Below are 18515 nucleotides of genomic sequence, written 5' to 3' on the forward strand. Positions count from 1 at the left end.
TCGCTGCATACCCCCCCCTTCCCCCCCTCCCACTTACCTTTAAGGGCAGCTGGGCCTTGAGTGGGCTTTGGCCCTTGGGTGGTGGGGGTTTGCAGGTCCAGGTGACCACTCCCCCCTACTGTAGTCGGGGGGGGATTGCTGGATTCGCAGCTTGGCGGCCTGCTGCCCCCCCCCTCCCTCCGTTTTTCCTCCCCTTCTGGACGTAGGTGGCACAGTTCCTACGGCAGCCATTTTGTGATTGGCCTGGGTGGGCGGCGGCCATTTTGGGCTCGTAGTTTTGCATTGTGCGGAGTGCAATTACTCTTCATTTAGTTTGCTGACCAGCTAACCAGGCTTGGCTCCCTGCCTTGGTGGGTGTACTGCCCTGGCCTTTGGGAGAGGAGGGCTTGGCTTGGTTCTTTTTGTCCCCTCTGGTTGCTACTTGTTACAACGAGTCTGCAAGGTGAAATGGCACCCAAAAAGGGTGGTTCAGCTAAGGGTAAGCAGCCTGCTAAAAAGGTGCCTTCTAAGCGGCCCCTTCCCCCGGCAGTGTCCTCTTCTGACGAGGACGACTCTTTTGAGTGTCAGCAAAATATCTTGAGGCGACTCGCAGCACTCGAGCAAGCGAAAGGGGATGGGGGTGCACCTAGGCAGGCTGTGAATACCGGGAGGCCAGTTCGTCGCGCGTCCAGGAATGCTGTTAACCGTAATATTTTGCATCGTTTAGCAGCTCTGGAGGGTGCTACTGGGGCACCAGCAGCTGGAAGCAGCGGTGGGCGGACGGCGACGGTGGTGACGGCCCAGGAACCAGCCGGGGAAGTGGAGCAGGATTGGTCTGAGGACCCATCTCCTGTTGCGGTGGCTGTGGACCCCGTGGAAGTGACGGGTAAGGACAACACACCACAGTACACTTACCCATGGCCTTGGGGGCCGTGGGCACTGGGGGCCATGGGAGGGTCCACTAGTACGACACAGGACACAACTCATAGCCAGGGACCTTCTTCGTTTGCTGGGGTGCAGCCCATTCCTGGCATGGGGTTTTCACCTTCTGCTCAGCAGCAGCAGGCGGTTACTCCCCAGGCTTGGGGAGCTCCAGGGACGGCAGCTTACGTGGGATCGCCGTTTGGTTGGCCTGCTTGCCCGGCTTCTCCTTGGGGCTACTATCCCTATCCATCCCTGGCTTATGGTCAGGTTCCATTTAATGCAATGCCTTTTGGAGATACGGCCTTGCCTTTGGGGGACCATCTTACACAGGCTACGAGGGATAAAATTTTGCGGGGTGAATATGTTGACATCTTTTCCCTTCTCTACCGTGAGTTAGAGAAGAAAGATAAAGATGACATGGACGATAGGGATAAGGAGCGATTGAAGAGGAGGCGGGTGGACAGGACATGGAACAATTGGCTGCCCGGCTTTTTGATTTATGCAGGGGTAATTGCCAGAGCGCAGCCTAGTCGGGCGGCGTCTTTGTTTCAATACCTTGACATCATATTGAAGGGCTATACGGGCTTCTCGGGGGCTGCATGGATGCAGTACGACGAGGAGTTCCGGATGCGGGCTGCCATGAACTCTAGTCTCCAGTGGGATCGTATCCACCAGCAACTGTGGTTGTCGGTGATGTCCCCGGCAAAGCCCAATTTGGTGGATCGCTCAGACAGCGGCCATGTAGTGCATCGCAACTCCCAGGTGTCCAATACCCGCGGTGGAGCGGGGCAGCAGGTTCAACCCCGGCTGCTCTGTTGGGAGTATGCGTATAAGGGAACCTGTGCAAGGAAGCCGTGCCGATTTCGGCATGAGTGCCCCTCTTGTGCGGGCCAACACCCATACAATGCATGTGGCAAGGCCCGTCAAGGTTGGGGTGGCAGGAAGCAGGGCGGAGGTGGCTCCGGAGGGCAGCAGCCTCCTGGAAAAGGGTCCCAGCCCAGTAAGGCTGAGGGTCCTTGAGCGCTTGTTGCGGGCTTACCCTCTTAGGAAGGAGGCAGTTTATCTGTTTGAAGGTTTTAGGGATGGTTTTAGAATCCCTGTTCAGGGACCTAGGGCCCCGTTCACGGCTGACAATTTGCGATCTGTCCAGGGTAAGGAACATATAGTTAGGCAAAAGATTCAAAAGGAATGTGCCGAGGGTATGGTTTTGGGGCCGTATGCGGCCCCTCCGACCCCCAATTTTAGGGTTTCCCCTTTGGGGGTGGTGCCAAAGAAGGTGGAGGGTGAGTTCCGCCTCATTCATCACCTGTCTTACCCCAAGGGGGAGTCGGTGAATGACGCCATTCCGGGGCATCTTTGTTCAGTAAAGTATACTTCCTTTGACCAAGCGGTCAAGGTGGTGCGCAGGTCCGGGGTGGGCGCTGAGTTGGCAAAATGCGACATTAAGTCGGCATTTCGTCTTCTTCCTGTCCACCCCAGGGATTTTGAACTTCTGGGGTTTGCCTTTGAGGGCAGTTACTATATGGACCGTGCCCTGCCGATGGGTTGTTCTGTTTCTTGTGCGGCCTTCGAGTGCTTTAGCTCCTTTCTGGAGTGGGAGTTTAGGCGACGAGCAGCTTGTAGTGACTCCACCCACTATTTAGATGATTTTTTGTTCGTTGGGCGGGCACGATCATCTCAATGCGCCAGGCTCCTGGCCACCTTTATTGAAATGGCTGCTGAGCTGGGAGTGCCGTTGGCCCACGAGAAGACGGAAGGCCCTTCCACGGTTCTTACTTTCTTAGGGATTGAGTTGGACACGGTTCAGCAATCCATGCGATTGCCTGAGGACAAGGTTCAGGACCTTAGGGTTCGTCTTCGGGAATTCTTAGGTAAACGGAAGGCATCCCTGGTCGAGCTACAGCAGCTCGTGGGGCACCTTAATTTCGCATGTAAGGCGGTGGCTCCAGGACGCCCCTTTCTGCGTCGATTATGCGACGCTATGGCTCCATTGCGTGCCCCCCATCACCGTTTGCGAGTGACGAAGGGTATGCGTGCAGATGTGGAGGTATGGTATGAGTTCTTGGAAGGGTATAATGGTATTACCCTGTGGCGGGACGAATTGCTGCTTGAGGCGGAGTTGCAAGTTACATCTGACGCCTCAGGCTCCACAGGATTCGGAGTCTATTTCCGAAAGCATTGGTGTGCGGAACAGTGGCCGGCAGACTGGCTGGCGTCGGACTTGGTTAGGGATTTGACCTTTTTAGAATTTTTTCCTATGTTAGTTGCAGTCCGATTATGGAGTGAGGAATTGGCCAACCACACTGTCCACTTTTGGTGCGACAACTTGGCGGTGGTGCATGTAGTCAATTCCTTAACGTCCAAGTCCCCCAGGGTTATGCGTTTGGTTAGGGAGTTTACGTTGCTGTGCTTGCGGAATAATATATTGTTTAAGGCCAGACACGTTCCTGGTGTTAGCAACGGTGTGGCGGACGCTTTGTCTCGCCAACAGATGGAGCGTTTCTGGCAACTTGCACCGGAGGCAGATCCTCGCCCGGCGGTGATGCCCCCAGACCTTTGGCTGCTTGGGAGGCCGAGGCGTGTCGTGCCATCCAGCTGGCCATTGCACCCAGTACGAGGAGGGCATATTGGAGAGCGGTAGGCCAGTTGGAGGAGTTCCGGCAGGGGGCCGGGATTGGTCGGTGTTGGCCTGTCCCGGTGGAGCATATTCTGCAGTTTTGTGTTTGGCAGAAGGGCCGCGGGTTGGCAGTGAAGTCCATTAAGGGGCTGCTTGCCGCCCTGGCTTTTGTTAGTAAAGCCCGGGGATTTCCTGAGGCCACGGGGGATTTCCGGGTACGGAAAATGCTCGAGGGATGGTCTAGGGAGAGCGTGGTACGCAAGGATCCGCGTGAGCCTATATCTCCTTTAGTGCTTAAAGGCCTTGGGGCAGTGTGGAAGGTAGTGTGCAAGTCGGGCTATGAAGCCAGGCTTTTTCATGCGGCTGCTTTAACCGCTTTCTTTGGCGCCCTTCGGGTTGGGGAGCTTGTGGTGGCATCTGCCAAGGATTCTTCTGGTAGGGCCCTTATGGCAAGCGACCTGACTTTTGATGGTGAGGCAGCGGTGTTGCAGATTCGTTGGTCCAAAACTGACCAGATGCGTAAGGGGGCAACCGTTAGGTTAGGGGCTTGCTCTGACAGGGACTTGTGCCCAGTTAGGGCATTGAGACAGTATTGGCGGGCACGGGGTACCGAGCAAGGCTGCCTCTTTAGGCACATGGATGGTTCCCCATTAACCCGTTACCAGTTTTGGGCCGTGACTAAGCGGGCCCTGGCTGAGCTGGGGTTGCAGGGAGTGAGTTTTGGAACGCATTCGTTTCGGATTGGAGCGGCTTCGACGGCCGCTGCCATGGGCTATTCTGGACAAGTCATCCAGGGGGGTAGGCAGGTGGTGGTCTTCGGCCTTCCGCACCTATGTACGCCCCCTTTCTCGCTTTTGATTGTACTAATTCGTGTTTCGGGGGTAGGACGACAACGCATCCTGATATGTGGGCACAGCTTTGTCTTCTGGGCAGCCCATCAAGCCCGCAGGACGCCAGTCGGGTCTCAGCTTGGCCTTAGTGCTCAGGCTACGGTCGAGTGGCAGGGTCGACGTGGCCTTCGGTGGCCGGGCCTGTTGCCATTGTTGTTTGGATTGGGGGGGGGGCCCGCCTCCCCACATCCTCGTTATTCATTTGGGGGGAAACGACCTCGGCTTACAACAGGGTAAGGCGCTGTCTTCCCAGGCGCTGTCTGATATGCGTCTTATTGCGACGCGATGGCCGGGAGTGCTGATCATGTGGTCGGCCATGATCCCTCGTCGGGTTTGGAGGGAGGCTGAAAGTCGTCCGGCCATCGAGAGGGCAAGGATGAAGGCCAATAGGGCTATCCAGAAAGGTTTGGGGGAGGGGTTAGGCGTATATCTGCCTCACCCTAGGATCAGGGCCGAAATTGCCAATCTCTACAGGGGTGATGGGGTGCACTTGTCCCAAACTGGCAATCAGATATTCATAGACGACCTGCGGCAAGGACTTCAGTTGGCCCTAGGCCATCAGTGGGGCGCCAGGACCTAAGCAGAGGCTTGGTTCTGGCGTTGGCGGGTTTGAGTAGGGGTAGGATGCGGGCCGGTGAGCACCCTTGGCGCTTCCCTATTGTGGGGAAGAGGGGCCTGCCTAAAGGTCTGGTACTGCTGTGACGGCTGCCAGAGGCAGAGGCAGGCTGCCTTCGGGAACCCCAGCCTGCGAGTCCTTCCCTCACTGCTATACGGCTGAGGTGTTCAGGAGCTCAAAGGGGGGTGACCAAAATTGCCTGGCCGGCTGGGTCCGCCCCATCCATTGGATGGGTCCCACCTGGGGCTTCGGGGCTCTCCCAGACAGGTCAAGGCGGTGGTCCAGGGGGGACACCGTGGCTTGACCTGTACCGCTTTTAGGTCCTTGCCGCTGTTTGGCTTGTTGCTTGTAAATAGTTAATAAAGTGGCCCTTAGATCCAACTTGGTGTCCGTCTCTTATTCTGACTGGGGTGGCAATTCGGCCCCTTCCTGGCAGGCAGCTACGCTGCTCAGCCAGGGGCCGTTGATTGGCGCACCGGAGGGGAGACGGCACCATCCCCCTCCTTTCTAATAAGGTAGGCTGGGAGGGCGGAGCTAGAGCGTGTTGCGCAGCTCTGCCCTTCCAGCTCAGTTGGCACAGTCGCTCGGCCCACCCGCCTCTCCCTATATTGGTGCAGGATTAGCCGGTCGCTCATGGGGCCAGGTAGGAATTTTTCTCCTCCCTTCCAAATTGGCCGGGAAGAGGGGGTTTTTTCGCCTACCTTGCACTGATGTTTGGGATTGAGGTAATTGGTTTTGGGTGGTGCTTGCTAGGAGTTCTGGCGGGTTTGAGTAGGGGTAGGATGCGGGCCGGTGAGCACCCTTGGCGCTTCCCTATTGTGGGGAAGAGGGGCCTGCCTAAAGGTCTGGTACTGCTGTGACGGCTGCCAGAGGCAGAGGCAGGCTGCCTTCGGGAACCCCAGCCTGCGAGTCCTTCCCTCACTGCTATACGGCTGAGGTGTTCAGGAGCTCAAAGGGGGGTGACCAAAATTGCCTGGCCGGCTGGGTCCGCCCCATCCATTGGATGGGTCCCACCTGGGGCTTCGGGGCTCGCCCAGACAGGTCAAGGCGGTGGTCCAGGGGGGACACCGTGGCTTGACCTGTACCGCTTTTAGGTCCTTGCCGCTGTTTGGCTTGTTGCTTGTAAATAGTTAATAAAGTGGCCCTTAGATCCAACTTGGTGTCCGTCTCTTATTCTGACTGGGGTGGCAATTATTATTTCATATTCAAGGAGCACACATTAATACAGAAAATGGGTTCTCTGGCACAGCCCTTGTGAGAGTCCTTGTTCGAATCAAGGCTGAGTGAAGGTTTCCAGTTTTCTTTCATTTGTATTTTTGTCAGCAGCTTCAGTTTCATTGCTGGTTTTATAGATTCATCATTTGCATTGTGTATACAGGTTTTCATACACAATTCATACACAATGAAAGTCGCTTATGCACATTGTGTATTTATGATGATGATTTACTGGTGTACAAATAGCATTGAAAGTATGTTTAAATTTTACAGGGAAATTTTTGTGTGAGGAAACACATAGATGCACGAGGTAACACATTTTGCATCTTATAATGTAGATGTTGAAATAGAAGCCAATCTGGTATAGTGTCAGACTAGGATCTTGGAAACCAGGTTTGAATCCCCAGTCTCTGCTGTGGAAGCTTGCTAGGTTACCATATGCCAGTCACACACTCTCAGCCTAACCTACATCACAGAGTTGCTGAGAGGAGAAAATGGAGGAGAGGAGAACTTTGCAAACCACTTTGGGTTTCCATTGAAGAGAAAGGCAGGATATCAATGAGGTAAACAAATCAGTGGGCTTAGACTGAAGGAACAGCATCATCAATTATTATGGCAATTAAAAACTCTGTTAAATTTCCCATTGGTTTGCCTTTTCACTACCACATACACATATGCTTCAAACTGGAAACTAACAATCAGTTACAAACAGACTGATAGGGAAGACATTTTTACCATATCCTTGCCTCCCTGGATTTCTGCTTGGTTACTGATGAATGCTACAAAATGTCCTCACCCCTGGATGGGTAGCATCCAGGGCTTTTTTTCAGGGGAAACGTGGGGGAACGGAGTTCCAGAACCTCTTGAAAATGGTCACATGGCTGGTGGCCCCACCCCCTGATCTCCAGACAGAGGGGAGTTTAGATTGATCAGGGGGCGGGGCCACCAGCCATGTGACCATTTTCTCTGAGGGCAACCCACTGAGTTCCACCACCTCTTTTCCCAGAAAAAAAGCCCTGGTAGCATCCATATACTCAGTCAATTTACAAGCAGTGACCATATGGTAGATGGTTGCATGTGGTCACCCTCTGTTAAGCTTTTGTATTAAAATAAAGTATATCTATGTAGTGGTTGTTGTGGGTTTCGACAATATATCTATGTAGTTCAAGGTAGATACTGGCATTTCGTTTTGCATTAAATAGGATAATGGAAATAAGTAAATAGTTAAGACTGAATGTGAATTAAATAATTGTTACATCAATAAGCTTCAAAACATATATAATTATAATTAAAACTTAGAATTATTATATTGTAATGATTGTTGGTTTATTATTTTCTATGTTGAGGTGAGTTAGTTCAAAATGAAAAGAAAAAATGTCATTTGGTAATGTCGTTTGGCAATGTATTACAAATTTCTTTCTTTTTGAAATAAAAAATAGTTTTTAAAAATGTATTGAAGTCATTTCAGTTCATGCCTAAAGTCTGCAGAGTGAAGCAGAGTTTTTAATCAAATCTGGATAGGGAAGAAAATCTTATTGATTTCATTTGGTAATTTGAACATCAGGCTAATGCTATGTTTAATTTTTAAGCATTTGATATCGTGGTATGATACATAGCATTTTCTTCCAAACAATACAGGTTTTCATTTGTGTCTTTGTGTGGGTAATCCTCATAAGTTACCAATGTTTGTGTGAAAATAGCATGGGTGGTTATAAACTTTAATATCTGGATTGTCTTATGTGTGACATTTGCTTTCATGAGCTACCCTGTTATCTAAAGCTAATCCTGGTGAGAAACTAATCAAGGAAGGTGTTACACAAATGCAAAATATATGATTAAAGTAGGGGAAAGGCAAATCTCACAAAAGAATGGAATATTATAATGAAATTGCCACTGAATGGAGATGTGAGGGCTTCAAACTCAGTTTAATTAGGCCACTGAGTGGAGTCCCCCAAGACTGACAAGAACTGAACAGCTAATAATCAGTTTGTTCTTTCCTGATTACCAGCTAATCATGTCCCAAACACAGCCCCGGTGCCCCCTCTGCATTATGAATACATTTACAATGTTTCTTTTAATCTCTTCAGTTTTATGGGCACACAAGTCCTAATCATCTAACATCAAGAACTTCAACAACCAGTATCTTTAAAAGGCTGTCTATTGTTTTGGGAGCAAATATTTACATCCTGGCTCTGTGACACATTGGTAAATACTGCCTGTTGTAGCTTAAATACATAAGTATATGAGGCAAGTACATATTTCTTTAAGGAAATTTTGGAAGTGGGTTTCAGAATTGACTGTTGTGATGCCTAGGTGTGCAAATCCAGTTTATAAACTAAACTTCGGCTGAAAGATTTGTTTCTTTTGCTATTTACATGTTCCAGGGATGTTATTTTTTATTAAGCCATGTATGATTCATAAAATACAGTTGGAGCAATTGTGAACAATTCATACTTGAATAATCAATCCAATACTCTGGATTTGGTTCCATTTGGTACATGGCGAATTCCACAAAAGGAATGCCCTTCTTGAACCAGAACGGAATGGAACCTTTGAATCCAACTCAAGCAGTGCGATCCTAAGCAGAGCTATGGCCTTCCAAACCTATTGACTTCCTAGCTATACTTTCAACTTGCAGTAAGCTCTTCTGTCAGTGGAAAAGAGGATTGATTTTTAACCCTGCTTTCACTATAGACACTCTCTGCACATCTGCATGCTGTTCTCAGGTGTCCACTGACTTCTGGGCTCATTATTTCATAGGACACACTAGGTTCAACAGGACAGGGGAGATTGAAAAGCCTGCTTGTATGAATGAACAATTCCTTCTCCACTTGTACTAAATAGGTTTCCCAGGAATACTAAATAGGATCCCCATGCAATTATATTTAACAAAAACTTTAAAAAAACAAAAAAACAAAAATATACTCCAATCTGGATCTTAGTTAAAGCAATGTACTTGCACCCAGACCAGAAGTTTCTGTATTCCTTTATGAGTTTAAGGAATCATCTATTGCAAGTGCCACACAGTTTGGTGTAGTGATTAGGAGCAGCAGGACTCTAATCTGGAGAACCAGGTTTGATTCCCCACTCCACCACTTGAAGCCAGCTGAGTGACCTTGGGTCAGTCACAGGCTCTGGAGTCCCCCCCCCCCCGCCACCTCACAGGGTAATTGTTGTATAATAATAACTGTGACAACGGTCAGTTTCAGCTGGGTAGCCATGTCACTCTGTAGTAGAAGAGCAAGATTCAGGTCCAGTAGCACCTTAAAGATCAACTACATTTCCAGGGCATGAGCCTCCGAGAGTCAGAATGGAGAACATACCATGGAAATAAAGTTGTTCTGTGAAAAAGGAGTAAACGACAACTGATTAAGAGGAGAGCAAATTATGACAAACGGATACAAATTGGGTTTTAAAGGGCTTTAAATTGTTACATACTTCATGGATAGTCCTTATGGCCCTGAAGAGAAATGTTCTTAATTATTTAAAATATTTATATACCGGTCCACCACATTTATTTAAAATATTTATATACTGGTCCACCGCAAAAATGCTTGTTTACTGATAAAAATCGGTAAACAATCCATATGAAAAAAAATACTATCTGCCACGCTTACAAAATATTATAAAATTATCAGTGTTAAATTGGATCAGCAACACCATTTGACCAGGTAAAATATCAAGTAAACAGCAAATCACTGAATTTACCAATAAAACAAAATATAAATCAAAAATTGTAAATCATATTATATAAAATATAAACAGCTTCAGTGCATAGTAACTTAGTTGTAAGCTCAACAAAAATGTAATGTTCTCTGGTCATCTGAGTGTGTACCCCAAACAAACTTACTTTTAAGTAAACACAGTTCAGATTGTACTACATATCATACAGTGCAATCCTCCCCTTCCTTTCTTTACTGGCCATCATTTGGTTTAATATGAACCCCCCAAAAGGAATCTCCAGAGGAAAAATATATATCTAAAAGCAAGGAGACCTATTTTGTTTATGTCATAATTTACAAACTAATAGCAAGACCAGAAAAATGTACTTCCTAAGTGATGATAAAATGTCTGAAGACATTATCTGCTATAGGAATAGTTTTATTCTGAGAAGCAAATGCTAATGGATGCAGCCCTGCTTGATTTACATCAAACTGAGACAGGTCACTGAAATCACCAGCTACATTACAGAACGCATCACACAGGTGATCAAAATATAACCATCAATCCAGTAAAATGGAAAGCCAGTACACTTAAAAAGGGCACAGTGTCTACCAGGAATTGCATGGTGCCTTATTCTCTAATAGCAAAGCCACCATGATCCACCAGTGACTGCCAGCAAATGGTTCTACTGTCAAAAAACTGACAGATTATTACTGTCTGCTAAATAAAATTGACATGTAGAAGTAAAGGGATCCTAATGAGGGACACACCAAACCCTTGGAAGCCAATGACACACCGAGCACTTATACTTGATAAGAACCATTTACTGCCTGCCACTTCAAAGACAGATTTTCAAAAGATGTTTTTAATTCTACCTGGCACTCCAAACCAGATGCTCAGCACTGCATTTTTGTAGAGATGAAAGTGAAACAACATAGGAAGTGTAGTGACAAAATAGTTCCAGGATGCGGAAGGCATATTTTTCAGCCCCCATTTGATTCAATGTATTTGAAGGTCTAAGATTGTGTTTCTTTAAGTTCTCTAGCAATACTTATTGCTGCTCTATCATACATGTCAAATTGTTTTTTTAATGACTGTTTGACAACAATAAAATCTTTGCTGTAATTTTTGAAAGTGGATTGCTGGCTAACAAGCAGGCTACCTCAGCAACCAGTGTTTTGCGACCCCAGATGGAAATAAGAGACAGATGCCAGTGTTGGGACTAAATGGACCATCTTTATTTTGGCAACAGCAGATAACCAAACATATATACAAGGCAAGGGCCTAACTAGTGGTACAGGTCAGGCCCTGGGGTCACCCTGGACCTCCGCCCTGACCTGTCTGGGTGAGCCCTGCTATTCCGGGTGTGAGCCATCCACACACATGGCTGGGACCTGGCCAGCCAGGCAAATGGTTCCCCTCTCCAAGCCTACAGCACCTCACCATATAGCAGGAGGGCCATACTTGCCTAGGGGATCCACACGGCAATCTGCCCTCTCAGCTGACAGCTGTAAAGCAGTACTAGTGATTCTGACAGACCCCAATACCACCCCCAAATGGGGATGTGCCAAAGGTGCTCACCGTCCTGCTCATTTCTCCCCTCCTAATCCTGCCAGGAACCTAATTATGGCTCCATCATAGCCAAATACCACAAACCCATGCATGTAGTACAAGGTAGGTGAAAAACTCCAATCTCTCACAGCCAGTATAGAAAATGGAGAAAAAAATCCTACTTGGCCCTGACAACAGCAATCGGCTAATCCTGTACTACTGCTAGGCAGGTGAGTGGGCTGAGCAAAAACCCCGACTACAGAGGCACAAGGGGGCGGAGCTGCCTTTTATACTCTCTGGCTCCACCCCCTTCCTCAATCCCCGTATGCTGGCAGTGCGTCTGTCACTCTTCATCTGGTAGGGTGGCAAAATGCAGCCCCCAGCTGAAAGCAGGCAGGCTGCTGGCCAGGCAGGCCATATTGGGCAAACTTACCCTGGCTTGGTCAGTGTTCTCTCTGCCCTTGTTAATTTTAGATTGCACTTAGTGTAGTACCAGGAGTAGAGGTGGGCACGGTCCACAAAATGGACCAAAATTTTGCTCGGTTCGGCCTGGTTCATGAACATACAGTTCATGGACTGACCTTTTTCACAAATTTTGGACCATTTGGGTCAGTCTGTTGGCCTGTGGTCCATGAGTCCAGACATCTTGGTGCGGAGCTATCAGTTACCTAGGCAATTGAGAGGACGTCCACCGACCTTTTGCAGCCCTTAAAAACTTAATAGGCCTGTTGAGCAGAGCCTGTTGAGCAGAGAACTCCCATTCTACTCTATGGAGCAAAGAGCAAGAATGAATTCCCTAGGCAATGGAGGGGTGGATGTTCTGCAGCCAATCTTAGCCCTCAAAACCTTGATAGGAAGCTCTGCCTGCCAACCAGAAAACTCTCATTCGGCAAGGGAGGGTTGGATGTTCTGCAGCCAATCTTAGCCCTCAAAACTTTGATAGGCAGCTCTGCCTGCCAACCAGAGAGCTCTCATTCTGCAAAGGTGGATGTTCTGCAGCCAATCTTAGCCCTCAAAACCTTGATAGGCAGCTCTGCCTGCCGACCAGAGAGTTCTCATTCTTCTCAATATGTGCAAGGAGCAAGAATGAATTCCCTAGACCATGGCTGGGAAGGTGTCTGCGTGGTGAGTAAGGGGGCTCTTCCCCCACCCTTTTCTGTTTGATTTTGCCTCATTGCAACTTTTTGGTGCTGCTAGCCAATGCAAGTCAATTGGCATTTGTGACTCCAGTATCTACTGGAAGTTTCCTGGGGGCAGATGCTTTAGGTGTTTGTAACTCAGATGTCCAAAATGCTATCTTGACCAAACTTGGAGGGTGGCTGGAGGAGAGGCTGCTGAAGATTCTCTGTGAATTTGCACTCTCTAAGTGTTAAGGGAGCAGAGCCATGCCTTATGGAAGTGACAGACCATGGACCATTGAACTGGTCCTTGAACAGGGCTGGTCCGTGGAAAGTTCATGGTCCATAGTCATAAAAATCGATGGACCATGGGCTGGTGGTCCATGGGGTTTTCCTGGTCCGTGCCCACCTCTAACCAGGAGGTATTAAGCTTCATCGCTTTCCCCCGACATGCCACTTGAGCAACTAAGAGCTTGATTGCTGCTGTTGATGGCAACCAGCAGGAGGCTTGGGGGTATGGAGACAGATAGGATTGGTGTCACGTGATACCATGATGTAATTTCCAGCTGAAAAACTGGAAATGGTGTCACTATATTATGCAGCACTCTAGAAATCCCCCAATCTCTATGGTATAAAATATAGAGATAAGGGGATTTCCTAGAGCAGCATACAATGCTGAGGTGTCACTATTGAGTTTTTATGCAAACCCATTTTCCCTTCCCTGTTTGCTCCTGCTGTTCATTAGAAGCCAGGGAGAGAAGGCTGGGAGGTTGGTCACCAAAGAAGGCAACCTGGCAGCCTGAGACATCCCCTTCCCCAGTCTCTTCAGCAGCAATGATGGACTGGTTCATGAATAGCTTTTCATCTTTAGATGTCTCAGGGCACTCACAAATTGCCCTACCTCCACTGTAGCAACCCACTTTATTTTTTCCACCTAGTTTGTAGTAATCAGCTCCATGACCATAAAAGAGTGACAAGAATGATCAGGGGTCTAGAGACTGATCCCTACGAGGAAAGGCTGGGGGAATTGGGAATGTTTAGTTTGGAGAAGAGGAGATTGAGGGGGGACATGATTGCTCTCTTTAAATATTTGAAAGGCTGTCATTTGGAGGAGGGCAAGGAGCTGTTCCAGTTGGCAGCAGAGGATAGGATTCAAAGCAATGGGCTTAAATTACATGCAGAAAGGTACCGGCTGGATATTAGGAAAAACTTTTTCACGGTCAGAGTAGTTCAAAGGTGGAATCAGCTGCCTAGGGAGGTGGTGAGCTCCCCTTCACTGGCAGTTTTCAAGAACAGGCTGGATGAATATTTGTCAGGGATGCTTTAGGTTAATCCTGCATTGGGCAGGGGGTTGGACTCGAAGGTCTGTATGGCCCCTTCCAACTCTGTGTTTCTGTGATTCTGTGATCAGGCCACATTGTGCTTAATCACTGATCATAGAATAATGAGGAGCAGGTGAAAAAAGTCTCTCGTCTTGCCAATCAAAAGGAAGTCTAAAACATTCCTGTTTAACCCCTTGGTGACATCTGGTCCCACGCTGGCACAGGCTAGCCCAATCTCATCAGATCTTGAAAGCTGAGCAGGGTTAGTGCTTGGATGGAACCAAGGAAGTACAGGGTAGCTATGCAGAGGCAAGCAATAGCAAACCACCTCTGTTCATCTCTTGCCTCGAAAACCCCAGCAGGTCGCCATACATTGGCTGTGACTTGACAGAACTTTCCACCACCAGTCCCAAATTATTCCAAAAGGAGGGTGGGAGGGCAGCTTGCAAAAGCTTAAAAAGAGATGGCAAAACCAGCTTAGACAACCACTCTATTCCCCAAGCCCCACATGAAGTAACAATGGCCCAGAGCTTCTCCTAATAGGTTTCATTCAAAAAGGTGGTTGCCACAAAACTGTACCACGTGCCTATAGGCTGTGCACTTGCTTCTGTTTTCTTGCCTTGCATATGATGCTCATGTTAGTATTTAGGGCAAGTAGTCCTTAAGAATCCCAGATGGTATTAGACCTTATAAACTGGTCCAACATATAATTAATAAGTGAACTATATAGCTAAGAAGAGGTTTTAGAACACTGTGATCACATTTCTGGTGAGAAACTTAGAAAGAACTGAGACTCCTTTCCTTTCAAGCTCCTTCGATCCAATAATCTTGTGCAGTGGATACGGAGTCTTTATTTCTTTAAGGAAAATATGGAGGAGAGATATTTGGCCAAAGCCAGCATAATTTATTTATTTATTTGATTTGATTTATATTCTGCCCTCCCTGCATCAGCAGGCTCAGGGTGGATTACAATTTGTACTTGGGTCTCTATCCACCAGCAAATAAGGGACTGTATTGTCTTTTGGTAGTTTATTTAAGACAGGAGTAATCCACAGTTCACAATAAGAATTATAACAAGAGCAAAAGAATCAACTTTTTCCATGTCACATTTGCAAAGACTATTCCAATAGGTTATATTATGGTATCTCCTATGTAAAACTGCTGAAGGAGCAGCATTCAAATGTGCGAGCATAAATGCTCTGCAATAGTGAGGAACTGTTAAGAAGTTTAATGTAAGCTGGGATTGTTGGAGATGGAAGAACACCAAAGAACTGGGTTGAGTATACTCTCCGAGCACATAGATCCAGAGGAGTTAGCCGTGTTAGTCTGTAGTAGCAAAATCAAAAAGAGTCCAGTAGCACCTTTAAGACTAACCAATTTTATTTTATTGTAGCATAAGCTTTCGAGAATCAAGTTCTCTTCATCAGATGCCTGATCCGAACTGGTCAAATACAGAAGAGGAGGGGAGGGGAAAGAACAGGACATATATCACAAGAAGACAGCATTCTGTCTTCTTGTGATATATGTCCTGTTCTTTCCCCTCCCCTCCTCTTCTGTATTTGACCAGTTCGGATCAAGCATCTGATGAAGAGAACTTGATTCTCGAAAGCTTATGCTACAATAAAATAAAATTGGTTAGTCTTAAAGGTGCTACTGGACTCTTTTTGATTCTCTGAGCACATATAACTGAATTAGAGTAAGCCAGCTTTTTTATTCATTTCTTGATGGTTGATAATGATTCGCTCTTCCCAAGTCTCAGTATATCATCCTTTACTAACAAAAGGCTAAATAGTTTCTTATCTCTTTCTTGCATCCAATGGGAGTAGTATTGGTCTTGATTTAGCTTGTAAAGCATACCATCCTTCTTTGCGGAGAAGAAAACCTTTCGCCTGTGTTTGAAAGCTTTGGCTTCAATAGCGCCCTGACCCACTTCTAATCTTAAAGCTATCCCAGCTATACATTTTGGAGTTCCTGTGATGCATTGCAGAAAATGGCAAAGTGGATAATCTAAATTCTCGTTCACTTGGAGAATCCATACTGAAACATTATAAAGGAGTTGTGGAATTATTTTCATATTAAATACATGGAGACCTCCTGGAGTGCATTTGCCTCACTTGGAAAAAAAGGAAACATTCAATTGCTGATACCAAAAGTTTAATTTTGTTTGTTACAAACTTAAAATGAGATTGCCAGTTAAGGTGAGAGTCAAAGACCACCCACAGGTATGGAAGTTTGGAGACTTGTTCTAATTGGACACCATCAATTGTCCAAACTGAGGGGGCAATTTTCTTGGCTTTGGAGAAGACCATAACCTTTGGTTTTGAATAGTTGATCTTGACTTTTCCATCTTTGCAGTATTTTGAAAAACAACTTAAAAGTCTTCTCAGTCCAACCTGAGTATGGGGCATAAGGGCGGCAGTATCTGCATAGAGACGTAAATTTAATGCCTTTGAAGATAAGTACAGAGGATGGAATTCTTCCGAGGAAAGGACCATTGCAAGGTTAATCAAATACAAATTAAAAAGGTGCTAAAAGACAACCTTGCTTCACTCTTTTGTCAAGGCAAATACACTCCGTAAGTTCTCCCTTTTCTCTACAGCAGACTTGGGCCACACCGGAGGAGTAGCAATTTTTGATTAGCCAGAGTGATCTTTTATTGATTGAAGTGCGTTCCAGTTTTCCCCACCATCTGCTCCTAGATATGGTGTCAAAAGCTCTCTTAAGATCTATGAATCCAACACACAGTTTACCTCTAGGTTGGGAGGTATATTTTTCGACTAGATGGGCTAAGATCAAACAATGATCTTGGAGTGTGAAGCCCTTTCTAAAACCAATTTGTTCCCACCCAAGGATGTTGTTTAAGGTTATCTATTCCTCTAATTTAAGGTAAAGGTATGATGTATTCAGCTTTGCCACTGACGACAGAAGACTAACAGGGCAGTAATTTGCTGGACTAACAGGGCAGTAATTTGCTGGATCTGACATAGGATCCTTCTTAAAGATTGGGACAATGATTGAATGCTCCTAAATTGGGGGAATCTTCCCCCAAAGGTTAATCTTAGGGAAAAATGGGGCTAGAACTGAGACTCAAGGGCTCAGATACGCACAAAGTCTTTCTCAATCATTTCAATGTACAGCTCATACCTTAGAAACAAGGATTTCCTTTCATGAACTCCAAATCCTGCTTGACCTCCAAAAAGTGACCCATCTATTCCGTAGGAGGGTGGATGAGACATCAAGTTGCAGTAGTGTCTGTATACAGGGTCAGGCTTATATGGCTGTTCCAGTGTCTTCTCCTGTTATCTGGGCTGCCAACAGAATTGGCCCAACCTTGCCCTCATAAAAGCTTCATGCTCCAATAGTAATGAGGACATATGTTATGGTCCTTCTGGTGATGAAGCAGAAATGGATACCTTGTAATAAAGTTGCCCATCCTTATTGTTTAGTACAACTAGCCATGTAAACCATGCCCTCATTGAGGTTTCCAACTCTTCCAGAGGGCCTCAATATCTAAGAGAAGGGAAATGTACTATGTGATTATCAAGACGCAAATCTTTTTCTAAACAACATAGCCATAGTGTTGGCTTTTTAAAAAAATGGTGATATGTCTATTTTTGACATTAACCTGACATCAGGCAATGGAAAACAAGCTATTATTAGCCCAAAAAAAGAAGAAGAAACCCTTGAAAACTACAAATTGCACCCTATCGCTCAGCTCAGCTAAGTAGAGCCTTCTGTTGGAGAAAGAGTTTGTTTTATTGGAAGAAAGTTCCTTCTGCTTTGTGAAGGTGCCATTCAGCCAAGAGGAGTGGTCAGATACATCCCTGCATCAGTAAAACAAAGGGCCAAGTATTGTAACCCTGCTTTAATATTTAGAAGGAATGTTTCTGGCCCCAAGGAGGCCCGCCTAGCCTCGATTAGAGCTAGGGCCTTTTCAGTCCTGGCTCCCACCTGGTGAAATTCTCTGTCTGCTGAAATCAGGGCCCAGCAGGACCTACTATCTTTTTGCCAGGCCTGCAAGACAGAGTTGTTCTGCCAGGCATATGGCTGAGGCTGGGCCTCCGTTGGCCTGGAAAAAAGGGATGTATAAATCTTAACCCTCCCTGTGAAGGCTGTCCACCATCCTGTTTTAAATGTGTTGTTTTTAATGAACATGAATTTTTAATATGTTGTTATCTGCCCTGAGCCTGCTCGCAGGAAGGACGGAATACAAATTTGAAATAAATAAATAAATAAATTGCTTGGTTGTTCCCAACTTGTCCATCCAGAACTGTTGCATCATCATGCATTGAGTATAGGAAGAAGTAACATTATCAGAGATTCTTGAGAGGATGCTATTCATTTTGCAAATAACTTACAGAAAAACTATACAGGTTTTTTCTGTTCTTTTTAATCACCACAGCCAACCAGGGTTTCATGTGCTGTTAAAATAATACAAAAGATGATAACAGTTAAACTACCAAAATGTTCATTTGACATTTGGAATCTTTTCATCTCTAATTTTGGTTCACTATAGAGTTTCTTGCTAAATAAAAAGGTTTTGACTACAGTGGATTCAACATGAGGTAGTAAAGAGCTTTTGATTACAATATTTCGGCAGCGTGAGAATCAACGGCAAAG

The sequence above is a fragment of the Eublepharis macularius genome, chromosome 11 (assembly GCF_028583425.1).
Source record: "Eublepharis macularius isolate TG4126 chromosome 11, MPM_Emac_v1.0, whole genome shotgun sequence".
In the NCBI taxonomy this organism is placed as follows: Eukaryota; Metazoa; Chordata; class Lepidosauria; order Squamata; family Eublepharidae; genus Eublepharis; species Eublepharis macularius.